This window comes from Amphibalanus amphitrite, unplaced genomic scaffold, assembly GCF_019059575.1.
Source record: "Amphibalanus amphitrite isolate SeventyFive unplaced genomic scaffold, NRLGWU_Aamphi_draft 000673F_arrow, whole genome shotgun sequence".
Classification (NCBI taxonomy): domain Eukaryota; kingdom Metazoa; phylum Arthropoda; class Thecostraca; order Balanomorpha; family Balanidae; genus Amphibalanus; species Amphibalanus amphitrite.
Genome location: NW_024882167.1, coordinates 143,694 through 158,704, shown reverse-complemented (window position 1 = coordinate 158,704; position 15,011 = coordinate 143,694). Strand labels below are relative to the sequence as shown.

General features: G+C 47.1%; 1 protein-coding gene across 1 annotated transcript in view; it reads right to left on the bottom strand.

Moving 5' to 3' along the window:
* LOC122364377 (Down syndrome cell adhesion molecule-like protein Dscam2) overlaps nt 1–15,011 on the bottom strand; it is a 223,022-nt gene that overhangs the window by 73,374 nt on the left and 134,637 nt on the right. The gene's annotated exons all lie outside the window — the stretch shown is intronic.

The window sequence follows — 15,011 nt, the reverse complement described above, 5'->3', positions numbered from 1 at the left end:
TATTACCTATGTATTTGCTCCAGCCTGAATTTCATTAGGTAATGAGTTAATTTTGCTTTGTTTTTATCTGTCTTGGTTTGTGTTTTTGTCCCTTATATTTTGCCCCATAGGCCAGGGTGGAGCTTTTCCAGGGAAGGTGGTGGAGCATGATTGGAGGCGCTCAACCAGACGGCATAGATGCCTGAACGATTTGTGAACGCGCACTGATGCCTGATTCAAGCCACGCTGTCTTCATGCGGGGCGGCGCGCTACTTAAAAGTCCCTAAAAGAACGGGAAGTGATGCCGATAGAACCTTCAATCATTCTGGGCTAACGCTTATGACTTGGAAAAAGTCGCGATCCCAAATCCCAATTCAATCAAAAACCTGTGGGCTCTTGTTCAGCAGGAGGTATATGAAGAGCCACCCGCCATAAGCACTGCTCAACCGCAGGCACAGGTTTAGACGGCATTGGTCTGCATCAAAGCCAGTGTGCTGGAGAATTCATTGGCTGAAATGCTCCAGAACATTCACCACCATGGTTTTATGAAAGGTGGCTACAAGCTCAGTTAAAAAAAGTACCAGATTGTTTTGCTTTTTAATTACAGCGGGAAGAAAGGTGTCCGGATAATTTCGTTACACCCCCTGTAATGTTCAAATGGTTGCTAAATTCTAAATCAGCTCCAAAAACTAGCCTAAAAACATGTAAAACTCGAAAAAGGAACCGAGGTCATCAAAGGTCATTGAGCTGACCTGACCTTCAGGTGACCTTGACACCCACCCTAATGCATGGGACCAGCGTCAAATCACATGTTTCAACGCTTGAAGCCACGTGAAGACTGCAACCGCGCGGCTAATGCGAGCCGACATACGCCGAATCGCGATTCGGGCCAAACATGGGGTGCGTTCTTTGAACAGATTTCACGTGAAATTTCACGTGGAATCGGAAGTCAAGCCGTTCTTTGCCGATTCCACGCGGAATTTCACGTGAAATCCCGCGGAATTCCACGTGAAATACGGGAATCGGAAAAGCTTGTCCCGAGCGTTTTTTTCAAGATGGCGACGCCCAGTGGAGGAGGGAATGTGAATGTGTGCGTATGATATGGACTGGTTTTGCGGAATATGTTACTAAAATGTTACCGTTTTTACCAAAAACCTTTTTAGGGATTGTTTCCGCTGTTACTAACCAGCAAACTGGTGAGGAAATATTAACAGGTAGGTATTTTTACAAGCTGTATGCACACCAGAGACTTTTCTATAAAAACTCCATCTGCCTTTTATGCATCAAGTAACTTACCGACAATACAAGCAACGCAAGTTCAATGCATTGTTTCACAAATCTGGGCATATTACATTTATGAAGCCTCTGCGACAATTGCGCCGTGAAATTCCCGTGCGGTCGGCAAAGAACGCATCAGCTGACTGAGCCGTGAAATTTCACGTGAAATTTCCGTGCAAAGAACGCACCCCATGGTCTCGAGAAATAGGTCACAGGTCAAAGGTCATTTGGGTCAGGGTCATGAAATTTTCAGGGTAGGTGTAAAATTGATAAAATCGGGGGCATTGAAAGTTTTGTCGCGATCGGATGGTTTTTACGCGAGTTACTCACGAAAAACCGATAAAGCGCACCCAAAAAGGCAGAAATATGCACATGCGATATCCTATACTGCGAAAAAAGTGCATCATTTTTTAACGTCGGCGACAAATTGTAATTACCCTAAGCTCAGGCAGATGTATGGTAGAAAATCCCCCAAGTGAAATACACTACGGCGGAAATAAAATACCCTACGGCGGAGCTCGGTTGCAATTTGTAAATACGCGAGCCGTCGGCAAAGGCGCGGGGCACATTAGTCGAGTTGATTGTTCACTGTTCAGCCTTGAGTGCGAGTGATGTATGTGTGAATCGATATGTGAGCAGCGAAATCCAACAAGAAAACAAATCCGTGAAAGAAAGGCAACGCTGGCAAACATCACCACCATAGTCTTCCTACGCCGAACGAGTTCCACACCAACGTGCATCAGCGAGAGTAGATATGGCTGGTCGGACCCGCCAAGATGGCGTCAGGGCGACAGGGCATTGGGCGTAGGCCATGGACATCAATACTGATGCCAGGCAAGCAAAGAGTATATAGGGCTAAAAATGCATGGCAGGCTAAGAAACGTCAATGACTGGGGCCAGGCAAGCAATGACATTGGTGGAAAGAACCATTGTAGGTACGGAAGAGGAGGTCATCCTGGTTGGCCGCGCACAAGATAAATGTACCCAAGGCCCTCTAACCAGGTATGGACATCGGCCAATCGGGGCGAATCACGGCCGGCGGGAGGATGACGTCATCGGCCCATACTCCGCCGACTCCGCCCACCCACGGCAGCGAAACTGAATGGGGTTTGCGTCAATTGTTTCGTGATCGATTTTATCCAACTGGAATGCAATAAACGTTCAGCGGCCTCTTAACCGTTTGACTCAATATCCTTGCAACCTTTCAACAGCAAAAAATTGCAGCCAACTTTCTCTATTTTGCAGTCGGTGCCGACGGTACCGACTGCTGTACCAAGCCGTGGGCCCGCCCGTACCAACGGGTAGACAGAAACTAGGTGACCAAAACACAAAACCAGCTGTTTTGTACACGATCATTAGCATGTCATAGGTTGATATAAATGCCAAGCTATGCACAATGCACATTCGTGGCTAGACAGCATAGAAGTTAGAACCAAAAATACTGTCAACAAAATACTGTCAACTACTGAGTTCAAGCGCGGATCCAGCTTGGAGTTGGGGAGGGGAAGGGGGCAACTGTTCATCGACGGCGGACACAGTGACTGTGTGGAACTCCTTGTAGTTTTGGTTATCGGCTCGGGAACGGTCGACGGCACTGTGCTGCTGCTAGGTGCCTCCTCTGTCGTTTGACGGGGCTCTGGAGCACCTGCTAAGCTTTGACTAACCGCTGCGGCTCCGGTGCCATCGGCTCAGAGACCAACAGGCTGTACCGGCCGGAACTGATCGGCGATTCTGATTATGTTAGGCTGATTAAGTGATTCTATTAGTGCGGGAGAGGCAGATGGAGCCTGGCCGGTGGGTTCTGCCTCAACGCGGGGCTGATGGGGTAAGGTGCAGCCCATATACAAAAAAGTAAAAGCGTTGGAAATATCGCTTCACAAAGTCAGAGCATTTAGCATGGAAACGCTATGGCCCTAGGAACTGAATGTCGTGGCGAATTTCGATGCAACCAAATTTCGGCGGGGACTTGCATCCACCTGCCGCTGGTCAGCCGTGCCACGGACGCTCTGGACTTGTCGCTGCCGGTGCTGGCCGAGCTGGCCGCGCTCTGGGCCGACTGCGCCGAGCCACTGCGGCCATGGTGCCCGACCTGAACCAGTAGTAGCTGACGCCGGGGCGGCGCTCGGCGAGGCCGGTGCTAGTCGGAGATGGGGCCGCTGCCGGCTGCGGTGTCGCGCGGTGCAGCTGCTCGGCACGCTGGCCACGCCGCCGCCACCGGCTTGATGGCAGACAGCTTGCAGGCGCAGCTGGCCGCCTGGAGTCAGCGGCCTGTGCTTGAGCTGGCCATGCCATTCGGCATTCGCTGACATGAAGACCAGCCAGTGACCGTATACATTCCTGCCGCGTGTCGTCCAGCTGGCGCTCAGCTCCGGCAACGCGGAGCTAAGACCTCCGGGCTCCGCGTGCCAGCTTGCTGAAAGCCGTGACCGCGTTCACACTAGGTGAACCGCTTGCTACACGGCGCTATCACGAATAAGGCATTTACGCGATAATAACCAGTTCAGAAGTCTTGTACCTACGCGAAAAGCTGAACGAAGGGGTCCAAATGGGTGAATTCCAGATAAAAAGGTCAAATTAGGTCACGCTGGGCAGAGGCGGCGGAAGGTATTTTGGGATGGGGGGGCACACCTGATCCTTCCCGGAACCTAGGGTACCCCCAAATCTAGTTTTCTCACCGGTTTTACGCCACTTATTTTTCACCCCTTGGCCTTTACAACGAAAAATCGAAACGAAAACATTTGCAAAAAGTGAGATATCCCGTCTCATCTGAGTCAAGGAACTACCTTTTTGGTAACTTGGAATAAACGTTTAAAGCTTTCACACATGAGCTGTCAAATCAGGTATAGAGGGGGATTTTTTTTACTTAAATAGGTATTGTCTTCCATTCAGCTTTTCTTTGAGGCCCACGGCCGCTAATATAGGGAGGACAAGCTGCCCCGACGGTTCCTGGCCCTATGAAACTTTGTGGGGGCAGCGCCTGCGCCCCCCACGGCCCCAGAGTTGTGGGGGCAGGCTACCCCCATGCTGCCCCCCCGGCTCACGAGTCTATGCCGGCTGGCGTCTGGCAGAGTCGCGGGGAAAGGCCTGTGGCACGCTCAGACGCGCTTCTGTGACGTCCGCATGCCGGGCCACTCGCGTTCCGTCCTACTCTTCCGGTTACCGGTAGCTCGTAGATAGCTGCTTGATTTCTGAGCATTATGTGTGGAGGGCGTTTGGTGGAAATGTATGATATTTAGAGAATGAATATGTGCTTACATGTTGTCACAGTCTTCTGCGTTAGAACGCTCCATAATGAAGGTTGTTTCTGGTTAACATTTCGAAAAGGTAATAAATCTATGAAATTATGTTGGTAGATTTCCGATTTCGATTCCTCCGGTTGGAGGGTCTCAAATACCTACATTACGAGCCCTCCCCCCGCCGAAAAGTTGGAGGGGCTCAGCCCCCGCTAGCCCCTCCAGCCGGTTCCCGGGAACCGCCCCTCTGGTTCCCGCGCCACTGCGGCAAGTCCAGTTCAAATACGTGTAGCACGCTGTGGCTGTCACCGTGACTGTTGTTCGCGTTGAACAACTTGCTTCCTTTAAACCAATGACGTCATTAAAGTTAGCCAATTATTGGCTATTGCAAACCTTTTTGGTTGGTAACACTCGCACTGCAAAATGCTAGCCAATGTGATCAAAATATGTACGACGACATTGACAACAATATCAATCCATTCCAAATTACTCGCTCTATTAACTTAAAAAGGTACTCAGCCAAACTGGCATATGTTCATGACGTAGTATGGAAGTATTGTGGTACTTCGTCGATAACAATTTGGGGGGGCAAAAAGATATGTTTGCACCCCCACCCTGGAAGATGGGGGGGGCGCCGTGCCCCCGCTGCCCCCCCCGCTTCCGCCGCCACTGACGCTGGGTCATTTCAGGTCACAAAGGTCACTTTAGGTCACCTCAGGTCACCCTGGGTCAGGTCAGGTCACAGAGGTCACCCAGGGTCACGATGGGTCAGGCCAAGTCACAGAGGTCACCTTAAGTCGCAATGGGTTGGATCACATTGGTCAGGGCTATCATGGGCCGATGACGTCATTCCTGCTCATCAGCTGGCTACAACATCGGCCTATGGCACAGCATTACGGTGTCACCCCCCTGAATGTACCGTAAACCGGGGTGAGTTGATATGGGGTGGTGAGTTGATATAAATTGCTCGAAAAATGTTAAAATGTGTGCTGCTCATCCATTTGTAAACCAATTTTTAGTTTTATTTTTCTGTGAAGTGAAGCAACCAATAAGTGATGCATATAGCTGAGAAAGGCATGCATGTGGTGCAGTGCCTTCTTAACACATTACTTTTTTCAAAGTCCTTTTTTTCTTCTGATTTTGAAACTAAGGAAAAGTCCCCACCCTACAGCAAAGACGGTGGATATTCATGAAACAACATGCACTGGGAAAGAAACTACCATCAATTTACTGTTGATCCCAGGTAGTTTTGGGTTTCACCTATAACAACGCTTTTTTATAATTTTAAGAAAAGTGACAGGTGGTGAGTTGATATGCCATCAGGTGGTGAGTTGATATGCATGATAAAAGCTGATACCAGGCTGGTAGGCATGCAAATTAGCATGAAATATGGGTCTGCAGGTAAGACAAAGTCAATTAGACCAACTCTTCTCCTTTTCTTTCCCCACATCATTCCATCAACCCCAAAAGCTTTAGTTTTTTTTTCTGAATGCTTGAGACGAGGCCTGTTAGTATCACTGATGTTAGTTGTCGGACTTTCGTCCCCGTCTTGAGTTGAGATGTTAGTTTCACAACGTTTCAGCCAGTAGCTTCTCCGGCCGTAGTCAAGCCTGCCTCGATAGTGGAGTGGTTGCAACCGTGGACCATCACCGGGGAAACCCGAGTTCGATTCCCGCTGACTACAGAAGCTTTCGAACTGTTTGACGCGTACGGCGCAACGCCACCAACATCCAGGTCCTTGAGGGTCAAAGAACACCTGACGAGTGACGACGGCCGGAGAGTAACTGGCCGAAACGTTATGAAACTGAATCTCAACTCAAGACGGGGACGAAGGTCCGACAACTAACATCAGTAACCCCAAAAGTTTTTTTTTTCTGTGGACATACCTAACATGCAAAAGGCACAGCACAGCTCCCTGTCAAGTCTCAAGATGGCTCCCTACAAGCTACAAAGGAACACTATGGAACACCTATATTACATACAGATTAAAAAAACTGTTATATTTATTCGTAGTTTCGAAAATGACAGAACTGTCATTTCTGTATGGCTAACAGCGCGGGAATTCTGATCTCGTGAAACTGATTAGTTTTCCTGCTTGGCAGTTGCCAACCGAGAATGAGAGGCAAAATGAAATGGAACAAACAATATAAAGAAATTGACTGGTGTTTGGCCCTCGCCCGTATTCGTGTTTTGCCAGCGTTTAACGTATGGGGGGGGGGGTCCGTTGGAATCCCATCGTCGTTTGGCCCGTGGTGGAGCTAGAGCTTCGCGGAAAAAATGAGCGTGTTGCCCGAGACGCGAGGAAGCCGATGATAACCAACTTGGTCATTGGTTAACCTTCCAGGCCAGGTCAATTACCCAGAAGTCGGGAAAATAGGGGGTTATTTGAAGTTCGTAAAGCGAGTTTATTATTTTTTGGCTGTTGCTGATCGCGAATGTCATGTTAGTTTTGCTCACAGATGTCTTCGTACATTTAGGCCAGGTCAGGTCAGGTCAGGTCAACCAGTAGGTGTCCTGCCGGCTATCCATAGGGAGTGTCAAGTGTCAGCTACCACTGACGGTGTCGTAACATGTTACGAAGGCACTAAAACTACTTCATAAATGATCAAATGCATGTTAAATTCGAAATCGGCCCGAAAAAACTACCCTAGAAACATGTAAAACTCCAAAAAGTGAACCGAGGTCACCAAAGGTCAATGACCTGACCTGACCTTCAGGTGACCTTGACAGTTGACACCCAAAATACTGCGTGGGACCAACATCATTTACATGTTTGGACGTTACAATCACAAAAAGACTGGAAATGCGCGGATAATGTGAGCCGACTACGCCAAATCGCGATTCCGGCCAAGCATGGTCTCGAGAATCAGGTCACAAGTCAAAAACCATTTGAGTCAGAGTCATGAAATCTTTAGAACATGTGTAAAATTGATAAACTCGAGAGGTACTGAAAGTTTCGTCGTGATCGGCCGCTTTTTGCGCGAGTTATGTGCGAAAAGCCGAGGTGGTCCGTTCGCCCGCCTATAAGTGCGAGGGTTAATTTTGGCTTTTGATGCCGAATTCTGTTTTATGTCGCTTAGAATACAGTCCGAATTAGATTCGCTTCACTTCACTTCATTAATATTTTGTTGACTACCAGTCAACAAAAGCTCAGAAGTATATGTATTCTTTCATTTCAATCCATTGTTTCTGTCAGAGGCATATCAACCTTGACCCGCAACTGACAATGTGTTTTAATTACAAGAAAATACACTTGTAATTCCAAAATATATTGCCAATTTTGATACCGTTGGCTTGAAGACACGTGACTAGCCAAGTTCAGAATGTTCTAAGTAAAACTAAGCATCATAAAGCGAAAAAATGATGCTGCTAAAATCGAGCCATTTTGATCGCGCTGTGTTGGACATGATTGCGTTTTCATGAATGTGAGGTCTGCTGCCAAACTACTAGCATTTTTCTAATGGTTTCTTTCAGGATGTGTTCTCTCATCCTTTTTTTAAACACTGGCATTTTATCAACTCACCTCTGAGCTTCTTTAGCCGAGAAATTTTGAAAAATCCAAAATCATATCAACTCACCCCCTGTGGGGTGGTGAGTTGATATGAACTTTGGCGTTTTAAAAAAGGGGCTTAATATATACATTTTTTATTCATTTTTGCTGATTGCCTCCCCAAGGCATGTGCCATGAAACTGGCACAAAAAGAATTCCGTAAATGAATGTGGCTTTTAACGAAATCTAGAATAACCTCAAAATCCATATCAACTCACCCCGGTTTACGGTACAGAAAGTCACAGGTTCATACACTGAGCAAATCACACCGGGGGGAGCTGCTCCCCAGGCACATTGCAGGTGGTGAGACACCTGATTGCAGTCAGTGTGGGGCTCGTTATGGTCAGTAATGTGGCGCACGGCGCCCGGCCTCGGCTAGGGGGGGGGGGGGGCGCGATGGGGGCAAACTCTTATCATGTATGCTATATTGAATCGCCGTTAGCGATCACGTGAGTGAGTAAGGTGCAAGTGGCAATCACCACCGGCGTGTTATGGGACGCGCGAGGAACGGGCGAGACAAAATGGCGCCCGGCGCCGGGGGGGGGGTAATCTCCCCATGCACGCGGTGAAAGCCGTCGACAGACCTAGTTTTTTTTTTTTTTGTCGACAGACCTAGTTAGGTAGCAGGGAATGTCCAGTAACATACCTGCAGTTTTGTGCGCTGGCGAGGGGCCATCGCGACCACAGTAGGATCCTAGTTCTACTCTCGCTGATGCACGTTGGTGTGGTGTTTGCCAGCGTTGCCTTTCTTTCACGGATTTGTTTTCTTGTTGGATTTTGCTGCTCACATATCGATTCACACATACATCACTCGCACTCAAGGCTGAACAGTGAACATTCAACTCGACTAATGTGCCCCGCGCCCTTGCCGACGGCTCGCCGGCGGGCACCCGACTCCGTCTCCCGGCCGGCCCGGGCGCGGCCGTCCCGGTTACCTGACCCGGCCGGCCAAAGGTCGGACCGGCGCCGGCCGCCGCTGCCAGCCCGCGGCGGGCCCGGGGAGGGGTACTACACTACATTCTTCCATTGTCGTGGTAACATGCTTGGTGAGGGCAAACATTGGCATGATTTCTTTCTCATTAATATTAAAGTATTGCCTGATTATCTCGTCTAGTGCTGCCATCTGTCGAATGTTGTTCTCCCTAATTGTTCTTCCTAGGGGTCGCCGCAGTCTGCCCCGCCGCAGTCTGCCCCGACACTAATGTTCCGTGATTATCGCCGGCTCTAATACGGTCCCATTTTATTATGATTTTCCCAAAACGTCGTTTTTTAATGTGGGCCAAAATCCAACGTAAAAAAACGAGATAGCCATTTGATAGGCAAAGTAAAATCACGTACCAATAACTATTTTGTTGTCTTGATACCTTTAACCGGCGCCCGGCTGGGGGTCCTGAATTTCCACGCCCTGCTGGGGGGGGGGGGTTGAACACCCCCCTCTAACTCGGCTCCTGGACCACGTAGCGATACGCGGAAGGCGGCGTTCGAAAGAGCGCCAGAAATAATGACGAAATCTTTTCAGTCACTTTTTTGGTCAGGTCAAAGGTCAGGTCACCAGAGGTCATTGAAGGCAAAATTTCGCCGATTTTCAGGTCGAATGTCGACAATTTTCAGGAAGCCAACGCATAACTCGGGAACAAATAGAGCTACAGCGCCGCGGAAAAGCGCATTCGATAGCCCTATTAGCGCCCTTTCTGAGTAATTCTCTCAGATTTGACCTAACGTCAACGGTTTTGCCTGCAGGGGGCAAAAACTGCAAAAATAGCCGATTTTTTCGGAAACAGTTTTTCTGCAATAACTTTTGACCCAAGCCTTGTACGAGCTTACTTTTACCGGCATCGTGTTCCTCTCGTCAAGACGCATCGAATGAACTATAACTTGACCTTGAAAGGTCAACTTGAAAATTTGACCTCAGGTCAAGGTCATGACCTGACCGGAAAAGGTCATGTTGCATATCAGTCGATCCGTATCGTCGAGCTGAACACATCTAAGGCGTTTTCACCGCTCTAGCATGCCTCCATCAAAAGTTATTTGCGAAAAAACTGTTATACACCATTCGTGACCTGAGATGACCTCAGGGGCATAAATAGGGGTCACGGACACTATTTTCATGTTCAGTGTGTTTAAACCACTTGTAATTCAGTGTTTGGGAGTGTTTATAATGTCTTTCGTCCAAAAGAAGCGCATTTCAATTTTCTCCCATTGACTTATAATGGGGAGGTCGCAAAAATTGACCTGACCTTAGGTCACCGATACCAAAATTCTGAGATAAATATTTTATAGATACTGTTACCTTTATCAATCGCTGAAAGTTTCAAAGCGATCGGTCACTCGGTGTAGCAATGGCAGACATTGAAACTTTTTATGAGGTGAGGTCACTTCAAGTGACCTGGTGACCTGACCTTGAATGACCTTGGTCTTAAATTTTCACAGTATGTGTAGAATTGATGTATGATAGGTGTACCAAAAACGGCGGCGCTCCGCTCTGCCGTTTTTTAGATATTCGCGAAAAACCACAATGGGGGTGTTCAAACACCCCCCCCCCCCCCCAGCAGGGCGCGGGTTAAAAATGAAGATGTTAACGGCGTTTGAAGTTTTGCCGTTCCTGAGGCGAAAATGGCGAGACATGGCGTCACTTTCTAAAAAACGACGGATTTCGCTCAAATTTTCAGGGAACCTGTTGAATTGATGTATGATAAGGTACTGACGTCTCTGGCGTAACGCGTTTAGAAGTTATTAGCGAAAAACGGGAGGGGGCAGATTCTGTCACCCCCCCCCCCCCCCCCAGCGGCCGATCACCAACCGACCGATCGATCGATCGATCGATTGATTGATTGATTTTATATATATGTTGCAGGCACTTCAGATAATCAGTCATTTTGTAAAATGCCTAGGCATTTTACAAAAAGACGGCTGTTTGAAAAATGACTGAACGCAACCAGGCTTTTTTCAAAATGGCTAGACATTTTACAAAATGACTAGGCATTTTGCAAAATGTCTGACCAGCATGGAGCGTAGATCCCACTACAGATACTATGGCCAACAGTTTTTGGACGTCTTCCTATACCCTATAGGTACGTGTTCAGCCTGTAGCTGATCGATTTGAAGCTCTGTGATAACAACAATGCTGAGTAACGACCAGGTTGAGTTGCAGACTCGGCTGTAGCATGAAGCATTGTTTAGTTAACGCTGTAAAAACTCCCAAGTACATCAACGCCGTTCATGTTCTGCCTGAAACTAGACCTAACAAAACCAGCCGGAGACCGGCCCTAGTCAATAGGCAGGCCCGGTTAATGTACAATTACATGTAAACGAATGAGTGTAGTCTTTGTTTGATTGTGCCATTACGGACAAAACTGCATTATGTATTTGGACATTAAAAACACGTTCGAATTTAATTATAATTTCCCACTCCTTCTCTCTCATCCTCACATTTTAACACGCGCAGTGGAAGGGGGGGGGGGGGCGGATTCCGCCCACTCCTCCTGTTTTTCGCCAATAACTCGCGCCGCAAGGTTTTCTTTAGGTTTACTTCCTAACTTTTCTTTGGAATAAAAAGCTCTCTGGTCACAATGAATATTAAAGCAATAATTAACAAAACACGATTAATTTTGCTCTGTGGCAACAGCTTTGAGTACCTACTTGCATGGTCCCAGTTAAAAATATCAAGCTCCACATCGGGAGAATCATCAGGTCGCTTGGCGTAGGACGATAGCGTTGGTTTCAGAAGACACTAACGCCTAAGTGTGTGGGATCGAATCTTCGCGACCTCTAATAGTTTTACAGATACAGGCCGGCATATGGTCAGTCGTTTGTTGACGCTCCAGATCGATCATTTTAAATCCAGCAGCGTCGCTGACGTGGGGGTTGGAAATGTCGCGGGCCTGCACTTCTCAAAATAGAGGTAGGTATGGACTTCCCACTGCTGGACTCCTCTGGTCATAATGCTGGACTCCTCGGTCCACCTACACGCTACCAAAACGTATATAATTAGGTACTCGTATCTACAGCACACTGCTCAGTCATTTTGTAAAATGGCTAGGTATTTTGTAAAATGCCTAGGCATTTTACAAAATGACTGATTTTCTAAAGTGCCTGCAGTATACATATACATTAAAATATTTACTCGAGGTAAAAAGAAAGAGATCACTTGGTATACAGTAGGGGAGAGTGGGGCAAAGCGGCCACCCGGGGCAAAGCGGCCACCCATCGTTTTAGCCCTTCATAGCTGGCGTCAGTTCCAATTTATGGTTTCCAATTATGCTTCTCTTCACGGTCGTTCGAATGAGCCAGACCGGGGTTTCAGGCCCATCACCATTGTTCTGTGAAACACGGAAAAGCATTTCTTGCCAGGTTACCAACTATGTTTACAGTTTTTAAATGTTATGTTATTCCATAACCGTTTGGAATTTTTATAAGCGTTCTTGTCCATGTATTGCATGGTTATCGTACATGTATTCTACCAATTTTAATGTTTTTTTACCCCACTAAAAGCTAAGCTGGCATATTTTTGTCTCGGACGGTATGCGCGGGACGAAGTGGCCACCCCCCAATTGGCCATAAGTTGTTTCCATCTGGATAAAAAAAAAACATTATATTCAAATGTGTCGTCATGCATTCATCTTGGCCACTTTTCAGTTGCGAGTTACCAAATAATGCAATTAAATGTTTTTTTTTTATTTGTTTACCTACAGGCGGGATGCTGACAAAGCAAACATCCATCCTCGCTTAAACCTTGTCACCATCAAATACCCTAGTCGTACATGAGGCAACTATTTTGTTTCTCATATCGGGACTTGAGAAGACGCCGGTGGCCGCTTTGCTCCAGGGTATGGGGCAAAGTGGCCAATATGCATAGGTTAAAAGTTTTGTCAATATCTTCCATATGTGAACGCCTTTGGAAATAAAACGCGGTTGAAATAAAAGGCAACTTAATAGGGATCACATTGGTATAGAAAGAATCTTTCCAAGTTTAAAAATCAAGCGTTGGCATCGTGAGAAGCGTTAGGGTGGCCGCTTTGCCCCACTCTCCCCTACCTACCCTCGCACGTCCGTCCAAGGCACCGACTGAGCAAAAAGTGACCACATTTCAGTTGACCTGCCCTGACCTCGACTCGGTTCGGTCACGTGATAAGATGGCAGCAGCTGTCAGGTCAGGTCATACGGCACCGGAAATTCCGATAAGCAACTAATGTAGCTACCAAAACCGTGATGGGAATCTGATGGCCTACATGACTATATAACAAATAAAGTACGGGTCAGAGAAGTGTATCAGACACTCTGATAGAAAGTACGGATATGTCCGGACAAAACTTAAAATACAGTTGGCACTTGGCAATCTTGTTCGACTCCTGAGGTTCTGTTACCCTCGGCTTCCGGCCGGCTCGCGGTAACAGGCGCACGGCTTGCGCCGACCACCTGAAGTACAAAAATGCCCCTCATTTTCGATATAGCTGGCTAAAGCAGCTAAATGATACTTTTCTGAAAGGCAATTGATTGGTGAACAACATGTTGATATAAAAGAACAGCGGTACCTAGCGGGACTTTTTATATCGGCATTCCAGAATGTTTATAACAGTATAAGTAACTCACAATTTTGGGAGCATCTCAAAAACTTTACATTTGAAGTGTATTTATATATTCCGCTATAAGTTTTTCTTTCCATCGTGTAGCCCATGGTCTAAACTATCAGGCTCGACCCCGAAAATATTGATAAAGCCGTCTAATATATACACTTTTTTGCCTACATTAGCTGCTACTTTTTTCCTACGAAAACAGGTCCACGATGCTTGTCAGTTTGTCACACAACTTTGTGTTTGGGCTGATGTGGCGCAAACGCTGTGCACTATGGACGAAAAGTATTTGCAGATTCGTGGTCCATGGACATTTCATAACTGTGACACAGTTTAACTCAATTTGGAAAAGGTCGGCAAATCCAGGGGGCGTCGAAGTCTAGTAAGAAAATCTGAAAATCTCCGGCGTGACGTCACGTCGGGGATGACCGACGGCACCTTGCACTGAAAGATACGGCAGAACGGCTATTTTTGAAAAATGATTAAAAATGCTTTTGTGCTATTATGACACATAAAACGCTTATCAGCATGTTCCTCATCATGTGATAAAGGCATATCCGTGGTCGAAAATAACCGAGACCCTCCCAATTTCCAACCATCGACCTGATAAGCAAAGGATGTAAGCGTAATCCTTAAGGGCGACTTTCCGTTACATATCTGTACATATGCAGCCTTATGGAAATCGGTAGTTTGGCGATTGGCGACGCGCGCGACATCTGTGCTGCGACTGTAGCGACACCTGGTGGCTGCTTTTCTGCTGTATGTAGGTATTGGGGTTTTGCCAGATGTGGTTCCTGCTGCTACACTACTATGTTGACTCAATACTAGAAAAGTTATTTTGCTAGTAAAAGGCAAGCAAATTGAAAGTTGATTTGTAAAATTGCTTATAAATGATTACGAGATATGAATAAAGAAATTTTGATTGAATAATTATTTAAATAATCAACCGTGAAACTATATTCTGGTAGGTTTAGTAGAAATAAGTCCGTGCAACCTTGTATTTAAGGCCTTGGGCAAATCCACCAATGTCGCGCTAATACCGGCCGCGGTCCCATCGTGCGCTAGCGTATAATCGTGTTACAGCGTACTTTTTATGATATAGGCCATGACCTCACTGCTGGGGTCCTCAAACTGAATGGGATAGTTCGCCGAGCCGCCGCAACCCATGACGCGATACTTTCAAAAGAGACTAGACTTGGAGATTGGACTGCCTACTTTTCTGTCGGCTCCACTTCAGAGTCGGACCCCCCCCCCCCCCCCACACACACACACACAAATCCGTGACGACGCCCCTGTGTAAGCTGACATACGCCGAATCGCTATTCCAGCCTGACTCACATGATCTAGAGGGATAGATCGAAGGTCAACTGTGATCATGGTCATGAAATTTACATGGTAGGT